Below are 20,190 nucleotides of genomic sequence, written 5' to 3' on the forward strand. Positions count from 1 at the left end.
TCAGTAACACTAATATAACCTGGAATATGTGGCATATTGAATCTTGGCAAGGAAATGTACCTCGATGAATAAAACTGGTGGAGTGACACTTTATTTATAATATCTTGAGCAGACATTGATTTCAGTCATAACAGAAGAAGCGTTAACTCAAATGCAGTTTGACAGGAATGAGTCCTTGCCACGGTCCACCGAGCGGTGTACTCTCGGACGGTCAAAATGAGCCATTCAGAGGTTATGATTGGTGTGTGATTACAGTCGGGATTTAACATTTCCTACAACTTGTCTTCGCGCGCGGCCATGAATGATAATGAGGATCTGACATGCTGCGGAATCGGCTGTCATGCTCTCCATCAAGAACGGCGCAGGCGAAGAGTCAAACCTACACTCGTTCCGGCTCATTTGAAATGCGAGACCATAAAGTCCACCGCTGTCATTCACTGTTTGGATTAGCACGTTCTTTTTTTTCTTGTTTTCTGAATAAGCCGGGGCTCGACGAGACACCACGGGGCGCAACTGAATCTCGTCATGCCTCTCGGTTAGCGGGTTCTTCAGAATGCGGCCGGTAAATAGCTTTATTTACGACTTGGCAGGCTCGATCTTGGCGGGATGAAACCTGGCTTTGCTCATAAGCAGCAGCGTAGCCAGCTTTGATTCCTCGTGTGTCTGTATACAGCATGCATGTGTGCAGAAGACTAACGGCTCTTCAGATGCCACCGTGATATCAGTGGAAGGTTCTTCTGCCTCTCTCTTTTTTTTTTTTTTCTGTAAAGCTTCTGCATGTGAAAGCGCCCTTCCTCCCCCCTCAGGGTGGGCTCTCCTCTGAGGATAGGCTGGTTAAATATGCATTAGCCAGACGATGTTTGCGGCTTGTCCCCTGCTGCGGCGGGAATTAAATCAATGGACATGCCAAGGCTCCCACCTGCAACTCCACTCCTGCCCTTTTGTGTTGCGTCTTGTAGAGGAGGAGGAGGAGGAGGAGGAGGAGGAAGCCATAAAACGATCAAAACTGGCCCTGGACGACAGCAGAGGCCTCGGGGGAGCCTCACACACCTGAGAGAACTCACACGTACACAAGAAGCACTTGGGGCTTTTCGCTAGTGTTGTCGCCGGTTCGTTTGGGGAAACCGACAGCACCGAGTGGCAGCAGAAAACAAGCTGTGACAGGAAACTCCAAACACATCTGTAAACAGTAGAAATACATCATATATAGGGGGTAATCTTTTTTTTTTTTCCCCCTCGTCGGTATGTTTTTAATGTCTTTTTAGTCCAATGCTATTAGCTCCGCTGTACAGGAGTGTTGCTGTTGGAGATTCTGTACAAATGACAGGTTTGGTAAACTTGTTGGTTTTGGTCTTTTTTGTTGTGTGAAGTGAGGAAAAAGGCAGGACGTCCCCAGCCTTGCTGTGTTTACACAGAGAGAACAGCACCATGACGACAGAAGCCCAAAAACTGCAGCTGTACCTTTGGTTGATGACGATCCGAGAGTCTGAAATGTTGTCAGAGGTGAAAAAACAGTTCAGGAGTTGTTATTATTAGGACGGACTGGCGAGAGACATGCTTTCTTTTCTTCTTCTTCTTCTTTTTTAAACAAACAGTGCTTAAAATAGTCTTGAGTCTTAAAGGAATTGTTCAGACATGTTGGGGAAGTGCAGTGATTTGCTTTCTCACAGAGAGTGAGATGGGGGAGAAGATTGGTGCCGCCCTCACGTCGCTCGAGTGAATACTATGTTATCGGCAGCGCCGCCGTCCCACACCGAGACTGAAAACAGGAAACATGGGAAACAAAGTCCATGTAAAAGTAATCACATCATAGCTTCTTTTTTTTTTCAGGAATATACCGGTACATCAATCCAGTCCTGCGTCTAAAAGTTATCTTTAAACTATGGATTTTTCTTGTTTGTTTGTGTTTGGTGAGCTCACGCTGGCTGGTTGTAATGTTGTTGTGATTGTATTGGATATTTAAGACTAACAAGGATCTCTAATGAAAGGTAGCATGCTGCTGATATACAGTATGTACAGTTTGTATGTTGCCTTTGCTTGTGGAATCACTCCTTCATATTATAAACCATAAACTCTCAATAAAACACCTTTAAACTTTGAGAATTCAGTTTTTACACCTTGCCTGTCTTATTAGTTAAACTGCATTTGATAGAAGCTCTCCAAGCTCAACTCAAAAAGTTGTGAAAAATGCATAAAGTGCAAATAAAAAGAGGATACAATGATTTGCAATTGTCATGAACTCATATTTTATTTACAGTGGACCATAGAAATAAATCTGTTTGTTGGGAGCAGCCAAAAGACGGGAGAGATTTATGTTGCAAGAAGGACATTTTTACCATTTCATCAAACCATAAAAACACAAATTAAAAAGCTAGTTTCGTAAGTGCATATCATTTAATCCTGGATTTATATCATCCCAAACGTTTTGGTATTGGCATTGCCGGTCATATGGTTTATATCAATAAATATTAAATACAAAATTTTGGGAAATGTGTTTGTCTGGTGAAGATTTTATCCCATATAATGGAATTCTAGTGGTAACTTCCTTGCGATACCTTCCGTAATGGAGCTAAGTTACATTTTGCTCGACTCATGAAACATACAGTTGTCAATTCAACTCTGAACTTTGAACTGAGCAGTGAAAAAAAAGAAATACATTTTTCAACCCAAACAACTTTGGGAACTCGTCTAAAGTCATTCAATGCTTAATATGGCTATGAATATGTAGTGAATTTTTTTAGACCATTTAAACGGCTATCTGCTATAACAGTGTGTATGGAGAATGACAGGTTTGTTGAAGTGGGGAAAACTAAAATACAACTAAAACTTCTTAAAGTACGCCAGCTATCTCTAGTGTTGCTAATTTTGGTCCCTTTTGTCTTCTTCCTTTTGCACACGTGTTTGCAGCAGCCAGCTCCTGCTCGCGCATTAAGCTGTCGGGTTTCCCGAGTCGTTGCAGTGAAAGAAGCAAATAACTGTATTCCCCGACACACTCCAGCAGCAGCGAAAGCCTTCATGCGTGTGTTTTTATTATTTTTTTTTAGTCTTCATAAATGGAGCCCCTGATGCCTCCTTGCGTTGCAGTCCCGTTGCCCTCCGCATCTCTTCAGCGTCGGCGACGTTGCTCCCCTGCTCTGTACACGTGCGCCTTCCTGTCACAAGATTTAAAAGTCTGAACGAATCGCATGCAGAAAGTACGAGGGTCAGAGGAGTCGAGAGAACACATCCATTAGCTGTGCAAGACGCTGATGATGAATGTACACATGAGGGGGGGGGGGTTGTTATGTACACAGTCTCCAGCAGCTGCACCCTGCGAGACCTTCGATCCGTCCCCGCTGCAGCAGCACGTATCGGCACGCTGTCTTGTCCCGTCGGCGGTGCGAGGACGCCGGCCCGCCGTTGGTTTCCTCGCCCTTCCCTCCCGACAGCTTCCTCGGCTCGGTCGTACCTATCGGAGAAGACAGAGGACGGAGCGCCGCTATTAATACCGCGGTTGTAAATCGCGTCCCCGCACACACTGCCCACTGTTTGCAGGACATGTTCTCTTCGGAAAAGACATGTAAAAATAGCAGACAGGCAGTTATCAGTTCCCGTGGGCAGGTAGAAAAGCAGGCACCACTTCTTTTAATCTTTGAGTGGCCTAAATATACACAGAATGAAATGTCAATGAAGTCTTTCTAGTGCAATTCAGACAGAACAGCTAGCAGATTTTCCTGACAGGATCAGATTAGCCGTTTCCACGGTGTTCCTTCCAGTGTCCTCAAGGTGTGTATTTTCATACCAAAAACAGTGTTTTTTTTCTCCAAAATTAAATGTAATTCCTTTAAACAGAACCATGTCTGGAGTTTTGTCTAAATCAGAAGCGTTCAGTTTTATTTATCTAAAAGAAACATAACTGTTTTCCAGAAATGTACTATTGTTCTTATTCTTCTGAAGACAGACACGTCCCACTGTCATCACTTTTTTTTTTTTTTTTTTTTTTTTTCCCCAGTGACTTTTGTCAATTTATGTCTGATCGCTTTAACTTTTGGGTGTATAAAATCTGTCGCAAGCTTAACTTTTCTTCTGATACTGATTTAACCAGACCTACATGTGGTTTGCATGTTCTTCCTGTGCATGTAAAGACTACCTCTGGGTTTTTCCGTTTCTTCACACAGTCTCAAAACATCTACTTCTGACAGTACTGTTAGATATAAGAAAACAACAATATGCATCCATCCTGTTAGCAGAAATCATCATATCAGCAAACCTTCCTCCCCCAGCTCTTTTTTCAACATTAGTTTTTGGCTTCAGACTAACCTCCCGTCTTCAGAATCCTTCTCAGAGCTCACATCCATAATTAGATCTGCATATTACAACTTCCCCGTGCGCCAAATGGAAGTGGGTCACATGCAGATTCATTCATTCCCCCACTCTCCATTCATCTTTTTTTCCACATTTATCCTCGCTGTACACACACAGAGTAAACACCATTCGCTCGCCGCTGCCTCTAATTATAGCATATTCAGTGAATGTAATGAATACGAGGCATCAATCAAATCGGTCCTTATCTGAGCCGAACACGCCCACGAGTGTTATTGTCTCTTCTCTCATGTGCGCTCGTGACTTCATTTCATATTTCAAACGAAAGAGTTATCGCGAGTTGTTTGTCCTTTTTCCTCCCTCGCAAGGACTCGGACTGAAGTGACATTTGAATGCAGTGAATGAGAACACTGCTGATTGCTGCATTATGATGAAGTGCTTCATTAATCAAAAGGGGCTGTTTTGTTCAGTCCTCACAAAAAATAATATAATAAGCATAAAACATGGATGTCTGAATACCATTTGAATGATAATTTTTTCCCGTCTCTCGGATATGATATTAAATCTGAGTTTATCTCATTACTTCAAATTCATCCTGACCCCAAAGAGTGGGGCGGAGGAAGGAAATTAAGAATATAAAGTGGCAGAAAGAGCTCATTTTGTACTCAAATACATAGCAATTTTACCACTTGAATGAAAATAACACGTTTGAGTTTGTGTGTTCTCCTTCAACTGGAAATTGCAAGCTGGAATTGAACGTTGCATTTTCATGATCAGTTGAGATTGTTTTTATTTCATTAAGTTCATAAAGAGCTACGCCAATTATTATTTTTACTTAGTGTAGCCACATTGTTTCTCTTCAGAGACTACTTGAGGAAACTGATACAGACTGCTCACCTGCTGTCTGATGCTTGCAGCCCTTTCTGCTGACTACAAACTTCAAACTGACCTTATCTACTCTTCAAGTCAGACCCCAGCGGGCAAATAAAGTAACAAAGATGAATCCTCACTTGATTTCATGCATCAGTAGAAGCTGAGACACGAGCACCGGGGCTGTGATGACGGCAGTCTGCTCACACCGGGATGAAAGTGTATTTATGAGTGGTTATCCTGTGCAAGTTGGACAGCTCTCGGGGGTTTAGGCCGCTGACTCTCTTCCTCGTCGGCAGAGCTCGGAGTTGAGAAGAAAATAGAATCTGGCTGATTCTGCCTGCTGGATCCAGCGTTCAGTCCAGCTCCTCATTGGACACCTGTTGACTCCACTCCACTCCTTTGGCTCCCTGCCCTCCTCTTGCCTCTCCTTTATCAACCCCTGTCTTGTTTGGTGCTTGCTCTCTCATCGCCAGCCAGAGCACCGTTCGTCCCCTTCCCTCTTCCTCCTCCGCCTCGTCATCAGCAGTTCATCACAAAGCAATTAATCAGTGGAAAATAATCCAAAATCCACATCCTGTCGAAAGAACTTCTTTACAACAAGAAACATTCAGTTAAAGTGACCCAAAGTCACATGGCATGTGTTCAGTCGTGGTAAAACGAAGCAGAGCTGGCCTTCCAGCTCTTTCTCTCTCTCTCTCTCTCGCTCAGCGGCTGTCGCAGCTTCTCGCTCCCTCTCTGGCCGAGCTTATCCCGCCTGGCTTAACAGGCGGTGAGCGGCCTGGTTCTTATCTCGGGCACACAGCACAGCAGACCTCAAGCACACATGCAATTACATCAGAGCACACAGTCCGCTTATAATGAGGGGATGTCGATATTGTGCCTGTGTGTTTGTGTGTTTGTGTGTTTGTGTGTGCGTGCGTGCACAGGCTGCAACCACTCAGACACATCAGACAGCAGTTAGAATTTTGTGCATTATTAATCGTTATTGAAATTACTGTCAAAAAAAACATGTTAAAACTCAAACTTGGAAAACTGATCTATTTACAGTAAATTGGAAATGTTTCACAAATTTGCATGTAATAATTTGGTTTCCCATTCATACAAGAACTGACATTTTTTTTAAATAGAGCAGAGGATCATCAGCATATGTCCAGCAGAATTTTTCTGTGAGGAAACCAATGCAGGCCGTCTCACTGCAGTCACAGCCCAACTATAGGTGAGAGCAGGTTCCCTTGGTTGGTATCAGGTCCATCTGGTTCAAATGTCTTAAAATTACAATAATCTTTCCAAAACCTGTAAATCCACTTCCCTTAGTTCGTGAAAATGGACTGAAGGACCATAAAATATGGGAAAAGTGGCAACATGTGATCTGCACTACTAGTTTCTCATGTATTCTCTATACTAAATTAGTTTAAAAGCTGTTTTGTCTTTATTTTCTGCATGTTCTGTTGTTCCAGGCAGAATCATTTGGTCAAATATGGGCAAAAACGACTCTTTTGGTAATGATCAGTGCACATATTCTACCAGGATTTACAAATTAGCAAAGCAATTACTTCTTGCTCGGTAAGAATGACAGAGTTGGCTACTTCACTGTCAGAAGTTCACAATGCAGTATCACATGTTTGGTTTCCTGCTGTGCTGGGGAGTGTTATAAAGAGGTTACGTCTTTGTGCTGCTGTATCCACCTCCTGAGACTCCAAGTCACTAACTAAAGGGGCGTTGTACAGCAATTCAGATATCTCTCCTCTTTAAAAGCAGCCAAGATCACAAGAAGCTCTCCACGAGCGTGCGTCTCCCCAGGGGCTTTCAGAGAGTCACTTCGTGGCCGAGGTTCCACTCTTTTCATTGCAGAGGAGAACAAAGAGAGTTAAGGAGCGGCGGCAGGAAAAGCTCACTTTAAAAATACCAATGAAGGAAAATTGGAATGACGTCTGCGTCACAGGAAGACAGGACAGAGCTGAGCATTGTTTCCCTCCAGAGACACGTCAAAGAGAAGCTCTCTGCGTTGCATGGGGGGGGTTACCCTTTGATCCTTTATCCCATTTAAATGACACTTCGTCAACCTCTGCCACTTTTGATCTTGACACAGGTTCGTGTGAGCCGGTTCTGCGTTTCTCAGACTTTGTTTTGCTGCTTTGAGTGCATCACGTGTTGGTTAAGAGAACACGGGTTTGACGTGTCGGGTTGACGAGGATTGCCACAGAGCTGCTTCACACCTTTATCTCGTCCGTTTCAGCTTATTCAAAACGCAGCATTTACATTCGTGACAAACTATAGCTTGACAGTCTCTCGTCACAGAATGACAGAGTAGCAGCAAACAGTACGGATGTCCTCTTTAAACCTGCCAGAAGAAGAGTGGCCAGCTGCGTCGAGACCTTGGAAAACCGTCTCTCCCCGTCGACTTCACCACTCAGCTTCTTCCACACCTGTTCTTCATCTGTCTGAGGCCAGTCTGGAAAGTTCAGACTTTGGGTTTATTAGCTCTCTTTTTATCAGCGTTCCCTCTCTGCTCCCTCATTCACTCTTCCGTGTGTGTGTGTGTGTGTGTGTGTGTTCCATTTCACAGATCTCTCTTTGCTTTTGTTATTCACTCTATAATCACTTGGCCAAAATCAAATAAGCCCAGGCTTTGGACAACTTAATCTGCCTTAACGAATAAAGCAAACTTTGCTTCCTCTCGACGGGCTTCCAATAAAATGGCGGCACTGACCACCGTTTCAACGGGACGGGTTTGTGAAATTCTGTTCAACATTCGAGAACGATTTCCTCTGATATCAAAGGTCTGCAAATCAGTGCAGCAGTTACCAGCTGTTTTGATTGAGGAAATGAGGAGGTAACTGATCCTTAAGTTGGGAACCACTGGACCAGTGCTTAATTTGTAAATCATGAGGTACCGGAACACATGGTGCACATGACAGCGTGGGAATGTCAAGACAGATACAGGTACCGGAACGCATACAGAAAACAGTGCTGAAAAAAAAAAAAAACAGTGCTGAAAACAACATGCAAATGCCCACGTACCATGCTGTGGGACTTACAAGCCTAAATTTCAAATAGCAACCATGGTATAGTTGTTCTGACGATTATTTACCATTATGATTATAATAGGGCAGGGGGCGGCAACTTGATTTGGCGTTGGGCCAATTTTTGTTTGGGTTTTTTGCCGGCTGTCAGCTACAGTTCCCTCAGTCCTGAGAGCTACACAATGATCCCTGAACAACAAGATGGAGATAAAACAACAACAGAACAGTAAACAGCCACGCTAAACCCAGAAATTAAACCTACCAGAACAATGTTTCCCTCGTTCTCTCCAACCCGCCACTACGCCGCTCAGATCCTTCCTCTCAGAACCGAACTGTTCGTCAATAACAACTTTTCCCGTTCTGTCCGAGACGCTCAGTTTAAATCTTCTTTCCTCCGTCTCAGAAGTTGAGATGCGTCCCGTCGACTGATGTTGCAGCAGGAAGGAATCATTCAAAGCCAGCTAGCTCATTGGTGGCTAACAGCTAAGCTCACAGCTGACTGAGACGCTGGTGGCGTCTATCAGCAGGATACTTTTATGAAGTGTCCCTGAAAGCAGCAGGAGCTGCACAGAGCTCTTACAATGAATCCCACAAATCTTCTGTTATCATTTAAAATCTGGCACGGCGGCCTAATAACAGGCAGTGTTCTCACCATATTTAACAGTCCAAAACACCCAACATCACGTCCATGTCCGGATTCTCCTCCTCCTCCCTGTTCCGGCTCGGTGTCACTTGCTGGTGTTATTCAGACTCGTTTTGAGTCATCATCGCGTACCCCTTCCTTCTTTTTAAAAAAATGACAGTCAATTTAACTGTCTTTTAGACATGTTTCATTCGCTCTTTGCTTGCTCTCTTCATCACTAATCTCAGATGCAACAATTTTCTGTCAGAGGTGAGTTTGATTCAGTGCGTCAGCAGATCTGCTTCTCTTTTAAATGACTTATTTTTCTACTTTTAATTGTATTAAACAATGTGAAATTAGTAACATTTGTTCTGTGAATTAATGTTAATATATTTATTATTTTATGCAATTAACGCATTTTTTTTTGTTTGTTTTTTTTTTCTCCTGTGACGGAGGCACCGGATCCGCCCATATAGGTCCCGGAACACAGACAGATCAAAATCAAGAGGTGCCGGATCCTGTTCCGGCAGGATCCGGCACAAATTAACCCCTGTGCTGGACTAAAGGATGCTTATTAAGCCAAAGTTATACGACATCTTGATAGGGAACATCAACACCTTGAAAGCTGCTTTATGGATCGATGGACACATTTCCCAAAGCAGGTAATAAAACAGAAAGCAACGGGGTATGTGATGATTTTTGCTAGTATAATATGATTGTGAAAGTGGTTATTAATCTAGAAGTTAATCAGATTTATTCTTAGTTTGATGATATGGTAGCACCACTTGCAGGACATTTAATTTTAATTTAGCCACTTGCATTCGGTCCTGACTAAATATCCCCTGTTTAGTCAATTAATGAGCTACTAATTCTGATTGCCTTCAAGCTGTGGGGGATTATGAGATGTGGACAATTACTGAAGAGCTCCAGAGGAAGCATCTTTGAACTCGGCAGACAATGAGGGGCTTCCATCACACCCGCAACTCTCCAGCACACAGACAGTCCTGTAATGTTCAGGACAGTCCCCCAATGCAGCTTTTTAGCTTCCAGTCAGACGTCATTCCAGGCTTTTATTGTGCTCGGTGACAGACAGGCTTTCATCAATTTTGTTTTTTTCTTTTTTTGGTTGTTGTTTTGTGTCCGTGAGTGGTCTGGTCTGTGATGCTGGACGGCCTCTAATGGAACAAAGCTGCCTGGCCTGAAGTCGAGGATTTTCCATTACGTCGTGCTTCTATAAGCTTAAAGCCTGATTGTTGTTTTTCTCCCGCGTTTCGCTTGAGACAGGAGTCAGAAGTCACTGCTTGGCATGGCCTTAGGAATGATTCAGCTTCTTCTCGGCATATTCGTCCTTATTAAGACTTTTGTTGACCGGCGAGCCAGGCCACTGCTGCAGCCTCCAGCGGAGATTTGTTTTTGTCTTTGGGAAAATTACACTGATAAAAGGTTTTTTTTCCATCAAACACAGTAAACTGATCAGAAATATTCGAAAAATCACGTTGCAGTGGCGTTTACTTTCTGTAAACGGGGCTTTCACAGCTGCCCTATAGAAATCAAAACCAGAAGCAAACATGTTTTGAGGGGAAACCAGGCTGCGAACAACTGCGCCGAAATTCCTCCACGCCGCACACGATCCTGCTCTGAACTCAATCACAGGAAGCGACGGAGCGGACAGAGAAAAATAAGTTCACGTCGCTCATTCTGGAGGGTTTGGTTTCACTATCAACACATGTGCGGTAATCTCATCGTGTGCAGAAGCTCCTTCACTCTCCACTCATCGTCTCAACAACAAAGCCCGTGATCGATTCCAGCTAAACGTGCGGCTCTCAGACCTCTCGAGTAATTGCATCCACTTGTTTATTAGTTCTTTCACTGGTCTGTGTAAGGTTGTAATTATTGTATAATGTTAAGACGCTCCTCACAACATCCCCGCGGCATTAGCTTGTATTATTATTTGACTCCTTTTCATTAACGCTGTGTTCTCTTGATGATAGATTGGAGTAAGTATATGTTTTCTGCAGACAGCATGTTTTCCATTTATCGCTGTGGGAGCGTCTCATGTTTACTTGTAAGACTGCTTTTAAGCTTTTTTTTTTCTTCCTTGCAGCGATTCATTAGTTAAATAATACCTCATTTATTTGTCGTAATAGAACAAAATTCACACGTGTGGACCATTCCTCCCGGCACAGGTATGCGGTTCACAGAATGAAACCCATGCACGCTGCCTGCGGTGGACTCGAGCTGCATGCATACGAATTAACGAGATTTTTTTCCAAGACAAGCGGTGGCATTTCCAATTAATTACGTAGGAGGTATGTGCGTGGTGTGTATCGCACACGATCCGGTGCTGTGGCAGGAGTGTTTGCCTAATTACAGACTTGCAGGCGATGACCTTGCTCCCGTTGGAAATGGCACACAATAATACCGCTCTTTGGTTATGACGCTCCCGCTGTGCTGTGAGGATGAATTCATCCTTCCTCCTTTCAGTGTTGCAGCTCAAGAAAAAGGCCCTCTCTACCGAACAGAGAGCATATCTGCAATGAATTGCATCATTTGTCTCAGTTTAATATCAATAAAAGTTGGTCTGCTGGTGCAATTTGCCTCAAGCTAAAAATGATATGTACAGTATGTCAGTCAATAACGGCATGAAAATGACGCATTGTCCAATAGTCTTGCAATATTTTTCAATATAATTACTGCAATCAAAGTAACAACCTCAGTTTGTAAGTTAAACTGGGCACACTTTAGATCCGTTTGGCTTTATGTACGTAAGATTTCACTGCATCAATTGTTTTCCTGTCACATCATTTCTTCGGTTTTTCACAGTTTGATATACAAACAGGGAACAGCGGTAACAGCGCTCACGCCGCTTCCTGTGGCAGAGTACAAAGTGTGCCTCGGCTTCCTTCACTCGTTCGGCAATCAGTGTGGAAAGAATCGTCTGCATTTCAGGAAGTCAGAGGATTAAATCAACCTGCTCTGATTACTGTTGGCAGTCTGGGACTGCTTTCTCAGCTGTTTTGCAATTACAGCTCAAAGACTCGGACAGAATGTGGGAAAAAATGCAAAATAATCCAGCTACTCTGTATTTATTGAATGGCGTTAAGAAAAACAGACATACTCAAAGGGAACAGGGTTTTGTTTCAACTGATATTAAGTTATGTGTTCCAGCTCCTTCACAGATTTCTGTGTAGTTGCAAAGTCTGAGGTTACACTGTTCCATCTTTTACTTCACTTTTACTAATGATAACACTCCTATTAGGACCTGTGTGTGTGTGTGTGTGTGTGTGTATGTGTGTGTGTGTTTCACATCTCAGTACATCTCTTTTATAACCCTTTAACAGCTTTTTGAAGGAGAAGAAGGTAATAAAAGCTGAAACTCCTGAAAGTGAAACCCAGACTCTCTGAAGCACAGTTCTCTAACGACGGCCCTGTGTGTTTTAGATTCCTCCTGCTTGGATTGATTATCTCCTTACTGGGCTCTCTGAGGAGCTTGGAGATGACATTCTCGTTAGATTCAGGCCTGCTGAACGTCTCAGACGCGCAGGACCCTGGGCTCCAGCACCTGTACCGGAGATCACTGCGCTTAAGGGGAAACAGACTCTTGGCGTTTCAAACCACGTCTGGTCGCTTTAAAACAGACTCAGACTTACAATTCTTTAAAAGTAGACAAGTATTCTCCAAACAAGTTCTACTTTTAAAACCAGAATCTGAAATAATTGAAATGGACTGCTTAAAAAAGAAGTTTCTTTCTTCATAGCAGAAGCAGACTCTTTAAAGGAGATCCAGATTATTTGAGGTACATGCTTTCACTCTTAGGCCTGAAAAAACTTGACTTAGTCCCTTCCCCAATCAAAATAAACACTCCTTGTGCATTTCTAATGGTAGAAAAACAATATTACCATAAAAGCAGCCTTTTATTTTTATGACAATATTGTTTGAGCATCAAAACAAAAGACTGAACCCAGTGTCTTCAAGCTGAAATAGTTTCATAAGTTTCAGTGATTATTGTCATGGTTCACATCTCGTCTCGTGTTCTCCTTGAGATTCTGACTCTGTCTCCCGTTTCAGGCTCCTTGCCTCCCCTCATGTCTGATTGCTGTTTCCTGCTCTGATGTGCTTCACATGAGCCTCAGTGTGTGATCGTCTCCGCCTGGCGGCTGGCTGTCAGTCTGTCACTAGTCAGGTTTCCATATCAGTGTTTCAACATTTTTTAGGGAATTTAGTGAAAATGCACAAAAAGAAGATTCAACTTTATGCCAGTTTCCTTTTGTTGTTGTTTTGCTATTATTTAGAGGAGTGCACTGTGAGAAAACGCCATCAGAGAGCGTCTCTCCGCCAAAAAACACACACTCTTGCATTAATGTTCGCTTCTTTTCAACTCCAGAAAAATGTCAGTTTCTTCATCAAACACATCTTACTTTACCGTCTACCACCATTTGACTGTAACGTATACGAGTGACGCTTTATCTTGTCCAGTCATCATTTAGCTGCAAAACCTGTTTCTATAGCACAAAGCCAAACTTTCTATGTTGACATGCAGAAACTCCCTCCAAGTGTTTTTTTTTTTTAATTCATGTTTATTTTGTGTTTTTTTGGAAAATTCGAATAAGAATAGGTGGATGGAAACCCTATTACTGTCTTCAGTAGATAACGCTCCTGCGGCTGTCTATATTCAGTGTTTTTGAGCTGTTCAGTGAAAATGATTTTCTCCCTCTGGTTTTGGACTTTATATTAGGTATTTTAGTTTTTTGCTATTTTAAATCAAGATGAGCCTTGGTTCCGTGATGTCTGGCGCTCTAATAGTTTTGAAAACGGTCTTCATATCAAACAAAAGTTAAAATCTTGAAGGGATACAGAGTTTAAGCATACAGCTGAAGGTGCAGTGAGCATCTGCAGTGTGTTCCTTTTTTTGTTTTTTTTTTTTTTATTTTGGCATAATTTAGCTCGGTTCTGCAGGTATCTCCAAGGGGAGCGGAAAAAGCTCCTCATTAAGCCAACTGTGATGTCCGCCCAACCTTTGCCCCAGCATCTGTCGCCCATCAGCCTCTCTCTCCCTCGCTCTCTCTCTCTCTCTCCTCTGCCCGCCGCCCTCGCATGCTCCCATCATGCCTAACTGCCTCCATTCACAACTCAGCTCAGACGGGTAATCTGTTTACCTGGGCGCGATGAAGACTGGCGGGATGTTTATGAGGTTTCTGCTCGCCTGGGTTCCCGACAAGAATGTCTGGTCATAATGTGGCATCTGCACGCCCATAATTGCGATGCGGCGTGCTGCGCGTCGACACATTCGCCGAGTGCAAATATGCAAAGTTCCCGTCTGGGGCCGCGGTCTGAGTCGCGGTAATCCGCAGCGTCGGGGAGTTATTGCTGCAATCAGGTCCCCGTGAGGACTTTTAATCTCTGAAGGACTCGAACTTTGTCAGGCCCTGCTGGCTCAGCAGGTGAGAGCAGTTTGAAACGTCCTCTCGGTTACGACGCGCCGTCTGTGCTGAATGTCACCGTCGTTACCTGAAGAAGCCCGAGGAAGAGAAAAGTCTGGGCATCTTCTTAAAAAGGGCTCAAATTGTACCGTTCTAAATTGAAACGGTTTAAAATCAGAGGTTCCTAAGCTTTCATCTCAAGTGCATTAGCGTTGAGGATCATTACTCATTAGGGCTTCTCGCTTCGACGTCTCTTCTTCCTGTTTCACAGCGGGGCTTTTGATGTTTTTTGGACTCCAAAGTTATAAATTACACCTTTATCGGCGGCCGACTTCAAAAGCAGGCTTCCCTCTGAATGCAGCGACCCCCTCTCAAATAAAGGTTATCTGATGAAAAATAAGAACCTTGAAAGACGAATGGCGTCTCTGCTTAAACTTCATAGAATGTGAAAAAAAAAAAAAAAATCCAATGAGATCCACAAATTTCTACAAAGCTGCAATGCAAAAGGAATAATTACAGTTCTGACATGAACCCTTGACTCCCGTCTTTGCAGGTTGTTTCACTCGGCTTATTAAAGCAATTACAGCAGGTTCTCTCTGAGACTATATGTCAAGACTAAGTGATCTCAATTTGTCCCTGGAAATTATTTCGGGCACAAATCACTGAATGTAAATGGCTGATTAAGAATGTTTCAGTAGCACTGTGATTTTAAGTCTGGGTTTTTCCTGAGTTGTCCACAGTTTAGAATCTCTGCAGCGCCCCATGGCTCTGGATGAAGCGGCATAGCAGGATGGACGGCTAGCTGTTTGGTTCTTAGTTTAAAAACAAACAAAAACAGCTATGTTACAGGGATAGTATTGATTTGACTAAAGTTGGAGTACGTGGCGTTTCAAGCTGACAGAAGCCGACCTGCACACTTTACTTCTGAAGCTATGCTACACTCAAACCAAAAATAACATCAATGAATCTTCTCAGCCGAGCGCGGCCATAGATATCATTTCATGGGTCTTTATGTCTTTATTGTACTCCGTCTCCTCTACATCACCATGTGTTTTTGGGTAATTTCCTGCCGTTGAAATCCTTTAAGCAGACTCTCTGGAAGTCTACTTGAGCCCCCCCCCCCCCCCATTCCTCCATATGGATTTGACAAATCGTGAATCTGGGCTCAGCACTCACAAAGTTACTGTTTGTTCGCTTCAGAGAGACTGTGAGTCTTGGATCCAGCCCAACGATGTGTTCGCCCTGCTTCTCTCATCCTGTCTGTAACACTCAGATCCAAATACCTTTTGATTCATACTGAAGATGTAAATCTCTCAATCCAGTGCCAAAGAACTTTTATTAACAACTTCTGCTGTATAGTTTTTTTTTTTTTTTTGTGAACATTGTTTAAAAACATGGTAATAAATGGAAATGGCTGCAATAAGAAGGAATACATTTATTTATTGAAATAAATCAACATATGAGTCTCCAGTACCTCCTGTAGAGGTACTTTATTACTTGTTTTTAAGTCTAAAGGAAGCCTTTCCTGCTGACTTGTTTCATGAGAGAACATAAGAAAATATATACATCACTGCTGCTTCCAACTCCCCAACTTCATTAAAAGTTTGAAAATATCACTTTTTTGCTGCCTCAGATTTTTCCTAATAGAAAAAGTTATTTTGTAGGAAGACAAATTGCTACCAAACGATGAGAGTTGTCCTTCAAAGCTGAAAGTAATTGCAGCTGTACATCTTCAAATCAGCATTATTCTAATTCAAACCGGAGATGCAAATGACATTTAAATGCAAAGAGAAAAACTCACATTTAGCTCTGTCTGTGCAAATGTGGCTAGAGAAAGGACCAGTTTGTCTCAGGTTGATTTTTGTCCATATCTGGATGGATTTAAAACCGGTTTATGAGATGTTTTCAAGTGAAAACGCAAAACTTTCGTCACATTTTGGGTGTCTGCTTACGCGAATTCAGTCCAAGGTGCCTCTTGATAACAGCAATGGAGGTGCAAACTATATTGTTTTCAGAGTCTCTGCCATTTCTGTCTAAGTGGACATCATTTTTGAAATGTTGCCATGTGAACACAAAAGTTTCTGCAAACGAAAAACAGCTTTTTTCACTTCAAATGCTGAAACAGGTTATAAACTGCTGTCCTTTGTTTTAGTATTGTGTCCTCAGCTCTAGTAATTTCAGGTCGGTCTGGGTTGTTGTGGGATTTCTCTCTTCATGTGTTTTGGGTTCCGTCCACCGAGGAATTCCTCTATTTATATTTGTGGACTTGACACACTAATTGCGGCTGTGGCCTTCTCGGAGCAGGAGAAATCTCGCAGGACAATTAGTGCGAGAGAACCTTCGGCGGGAGACATTTAATCTCAGGCTCTGATGGATGCTAATTAAAATATTCAGCATTATTAATCACCAGGATCTAACCCCGTGGGCGCCGCCTCTTGGCATCTATTAGTGGTCGCAGGTATTTATTCCTCCGGTCGCGGGTTTTATTTCTATCCATCACGACTTCAAATGTCTCGATTACCAACCCTTCCTCTGCTCCGGATTCTTTCTCCATCTGTCTTCCCCTCCCCGCTCCGCTGGCTGCTTTCAGTGTGAGAGTGTTTTATGAGGTTAAAGGGCCCGCGCGAGGGGCAGCGGGCTCCTCAGACTTCATTTGTTTTCTCGCCGATTGGATAGAACCTCATCTATCACCGTTTCTGGAGCCTCCCTAATGTCAAAAGCACCTGAGCGAACCTGTGTTTGCTCGCATGTTGCACGAGGTCCACGGGATCGGATCAGTCGCCGGGGAAAAGCACAGCTCGCCGCCCCTCCACCCACTGCTCGTTTTGTCTACACAGCCGCCACGTACAATGTAGATTCCTCCAGCTTGGACTTCTCCATAACTTGGCGAGTCGCTCGACCCCCTCAGCCTTGGACTGCAACGGCGATCACAGTGATTGATTGCCTCAAACTTTTGCGGGAACATTTAGCGATCCCACAGGATGGATCCTCATAATGTTGTTGCTGTAGGAGAAAAATAAGTGGATCAACACGGGTCGCACGTTTTTGCCCTGAAATGTCTCAACTTCTCGACTCGACTGGCTGCCAATTAGATGTCTTCATGAGCAAACACACTTTCACTGGACTCAACATCCAGGCTGACAGCTTTAAAAAGCAATGGGCAGATACCCATGAAATTGGGGAGCTGTTCCCCGTCAAAACACTGAGCCGTTTGGGTCTTGGCAGTCTATTATTTTTTTATTTGCAGCCCGCATTTGGTTTGAGTGGTGTAGGACAGCGATTCCTAAAGTCCTGGTGGTTTTGTGAGAGCGTTTCTTTTCATTTAGAAGAACTGAAATGATGAAAAAGACACACATTGAGATGAAAATGTGATTAAAAAGAATAATCGAGCTTTCTTTCTAATGCCAGTTATGAGTGGTGAATCAGACTTCAACAAAACTCCAGCATGTAGGTCTTTTTTTCAATTTTCTGAAACATCCAGCTGTGAATAACTGCAATAACAGAATAATGATTTTGTTGAAAGATGAGAAAGTTAATCTACTATGTTGTTGCCATTAGCCCATGTTGAATCAATCTATCTTTGGAATAAATGTTTTAGAGAAATTCCTTTTCATGAGATTTTAAATGGATCGTAGATATTCCCATTGACCTGGTCCCAGAAAATTCTATGCTTTTTGATTTTCAAATTATTTTTTAAATTCTAATTATTGCATTAAAGGAAATTAAAATAAACTACAGAGAATGAATCAATCCATTTAAAACAACAAAATGATAAAGTCCATGTGGAGTTTATTGTTTTCCATGTGGAGTTTATCCTGCTAATGAGACACCTCGACACATCTATTCAAACACTCAGACAGTGACTCACACATAAATTAGGGATGAGGATAAAGAATGCATTCAGCCTAAAGGGGCCCGGCGAAGCAGCAAACACACTCCAGGACTTCCAGTCCTCATTGATTTTAGCACGCCGGGGAGCGCATGAATTGATGCAGGATTTTGGCTGCGAAGGTTTTACTGAAAATCTGCTCTCAGAATGATGACAGAGGCACTTATAAATGATCGAGGATCCTGCTGAATAAGTAATCCGGGGATTTGTCTTGCTGTATAATGTAGCGACGACTCTGACAAGATCAAAAATGCAGGAAAAAAAAAAACAAACTCACAACGACCAAAGTCCTCCTGATCGTGCTGCCAGATCATGAGGAAACTTGTTCAACACGTCACTCCCGGCTCTTTTTCCTTCTATAAAAGATTTGTGAAACTTTTATCATGAATGTTTGATCTGAATGACGTGAGGAGCATTAGCAGCTATTCTCACAGAGGGAGAACAAGCAGAGGAGGCCACAGACTTGCTTTAAGTGTGGTTTAATGAAGCAGTTTGGACTTTTTAAAGAGGGATTTCAGTAAATGAGGTCAGAAAACGAGCTGCAGCAGTCGACACAAAGACAAACAAGAAGAAGAAAGGACATAGAGACACACAGGTAGAGAAACGCAGAACTGACACCACAGTAAAATATTTTTCTGAGCTGGATCACCTCACAACGAGATAGTTTCCTCTCGATGTGCAGCCGGCGTCATGCTGAGTTTTACTACAAGCTGAGATCTGCAGGGAAAGTCTGAAAAGCGCACAAATTGTCTCCTGCTGATCAACACTAGGTTTTCTTTCAGTTTTTTCATGTAACATCTATCTTCGCTATTGAGGTGGCTTTGCATTTTGCAGACGGTCCCTGCACGATGCCCACAGCAGTGTTCGCTCTGCTGCTCCAGAAAAAGCAACTTTTGATGAAAATGAGCTTGTAGCATGTTGTCCACTTCACACCGATGGGAAGGAGGTGTTGTCTGTGTGTTGATGATGTTCTGGATGCCAGAATGGTGCTTCATACTTGTGGTCTGACTTTGTATTTACAACTTTATATCTGTGTTGCTGCTTTAGTATTTATATGTAACTTATTTGCTCAGTTTGAAACTTTGCTTTCATGCTGTGACCATTTTTTGTTTGTATTGTTGTTTTTGTTTTTCATGGTGACACTTTTCTCACTCGTTGGCTGATTCAGTCCAGAAGCTTCTGCCGGCAGCGCTGAGGGTGGTTCAGGGACACGACTGAAATCTCATATTTGCGGCTGTATTGGAGGCCGGCGGCGGCCTCTCGGCTGCGGTGTCAGCAGATAGAACGTCCCCCGACGCTGATGAGTCAGCGTGGCCCGAGGCCCGAGGTTTCCGGGTCGTTGTCGAAACCTGACCTACACCGGACTAACTGGGTGAACTTGTGGCAGGTATTGGCGCTCTACCTCCAACAGAGATAATAGGAAAATGGAAACTCACTCTATACATATATAAACTACAGCATCTCATTGACCCTTAAAGAGCTTTTGTAAATTCCACTTTAAACGCTGCGGCCATTATCTCCTCACAGGAAACATATTAAATGCTTCACTTTGACGGATCACTTCTTGATCCTTTTACTTGCTGACTGAAGGCGACAGAACAAGGTCAGCGCTATATTTACATTCAGTGTCTGGAGGGGCAAACACTTAACGGGAGGTGGTGGTGGTGGGGGGGGCGATTACAGCACAGGCAACTATTTTAGATGGCAGCGTGATGGGACGGGGGTCAACGGAGGGGGGAGAACAGGGAGAGCACGGGAGCCAGAAATCAGGAAGGCGGCTGGAGGTAAAGAGGCAACGTTATTTTCCGTTTTAATCACACATGTGCAGAAGAATTACGGCAGTGGTGTGAATTTGCAGTGGATGCGCTGTTTTCAGAAAGTTTCATTACTCCCCCGTTTCCACTGAGATGGAGCCAGTCAGAAGTCATGCAACTTTTCTTGACTTTTGCAGGACCGCTGTGGGTCACTCGGTCGTCTGCCACTGCCGTGGTTGGCCACGTCATCAATCTTCGCCTGACCATGTTTCCAAGAGTCTTTAGGGAAGAAGTTGAACCTCATGTT

At 43.2% G+C, this 20,190-nt stretch overlaps 1 protein-coding gene across 1 annotated transcript in view; it reads right to left on the minus strand.

The window, feature by feature from the left end:
* Positions 1-702: 702 nt before the first annotated feature.
* LOC115393106 (urotensin-2 receptor-like) overlaps positions 703-20,190 on the minus strand; it is a 40,250-nt gene continuing 20,762 nt past the window's right edge. Inside the window, exon 4 of the mRNA XM_030097944.1 lies at positions 703-3,448. The gene's annotated coding sequence lies outside the window, so the exon portion shown is untranslated. The remainder of the gene's footprint in view (positions 3,449-20,190) is intronic.

The sequence above is a fragment of the Salarias fasciatus genome, chromosome 8, assembly GCF_902148845.1.
Source record: "Salarias fasciatus chromosome 8, fSalaFa1.1, whole genome shotgun sequence".
Classification (NCBI taxonomy): Eukaryota; Metazoa; Chordata; class Actinopteri; order Blenniiformes; family Blenniidae; genus Salarias; species Salarias fasciatus.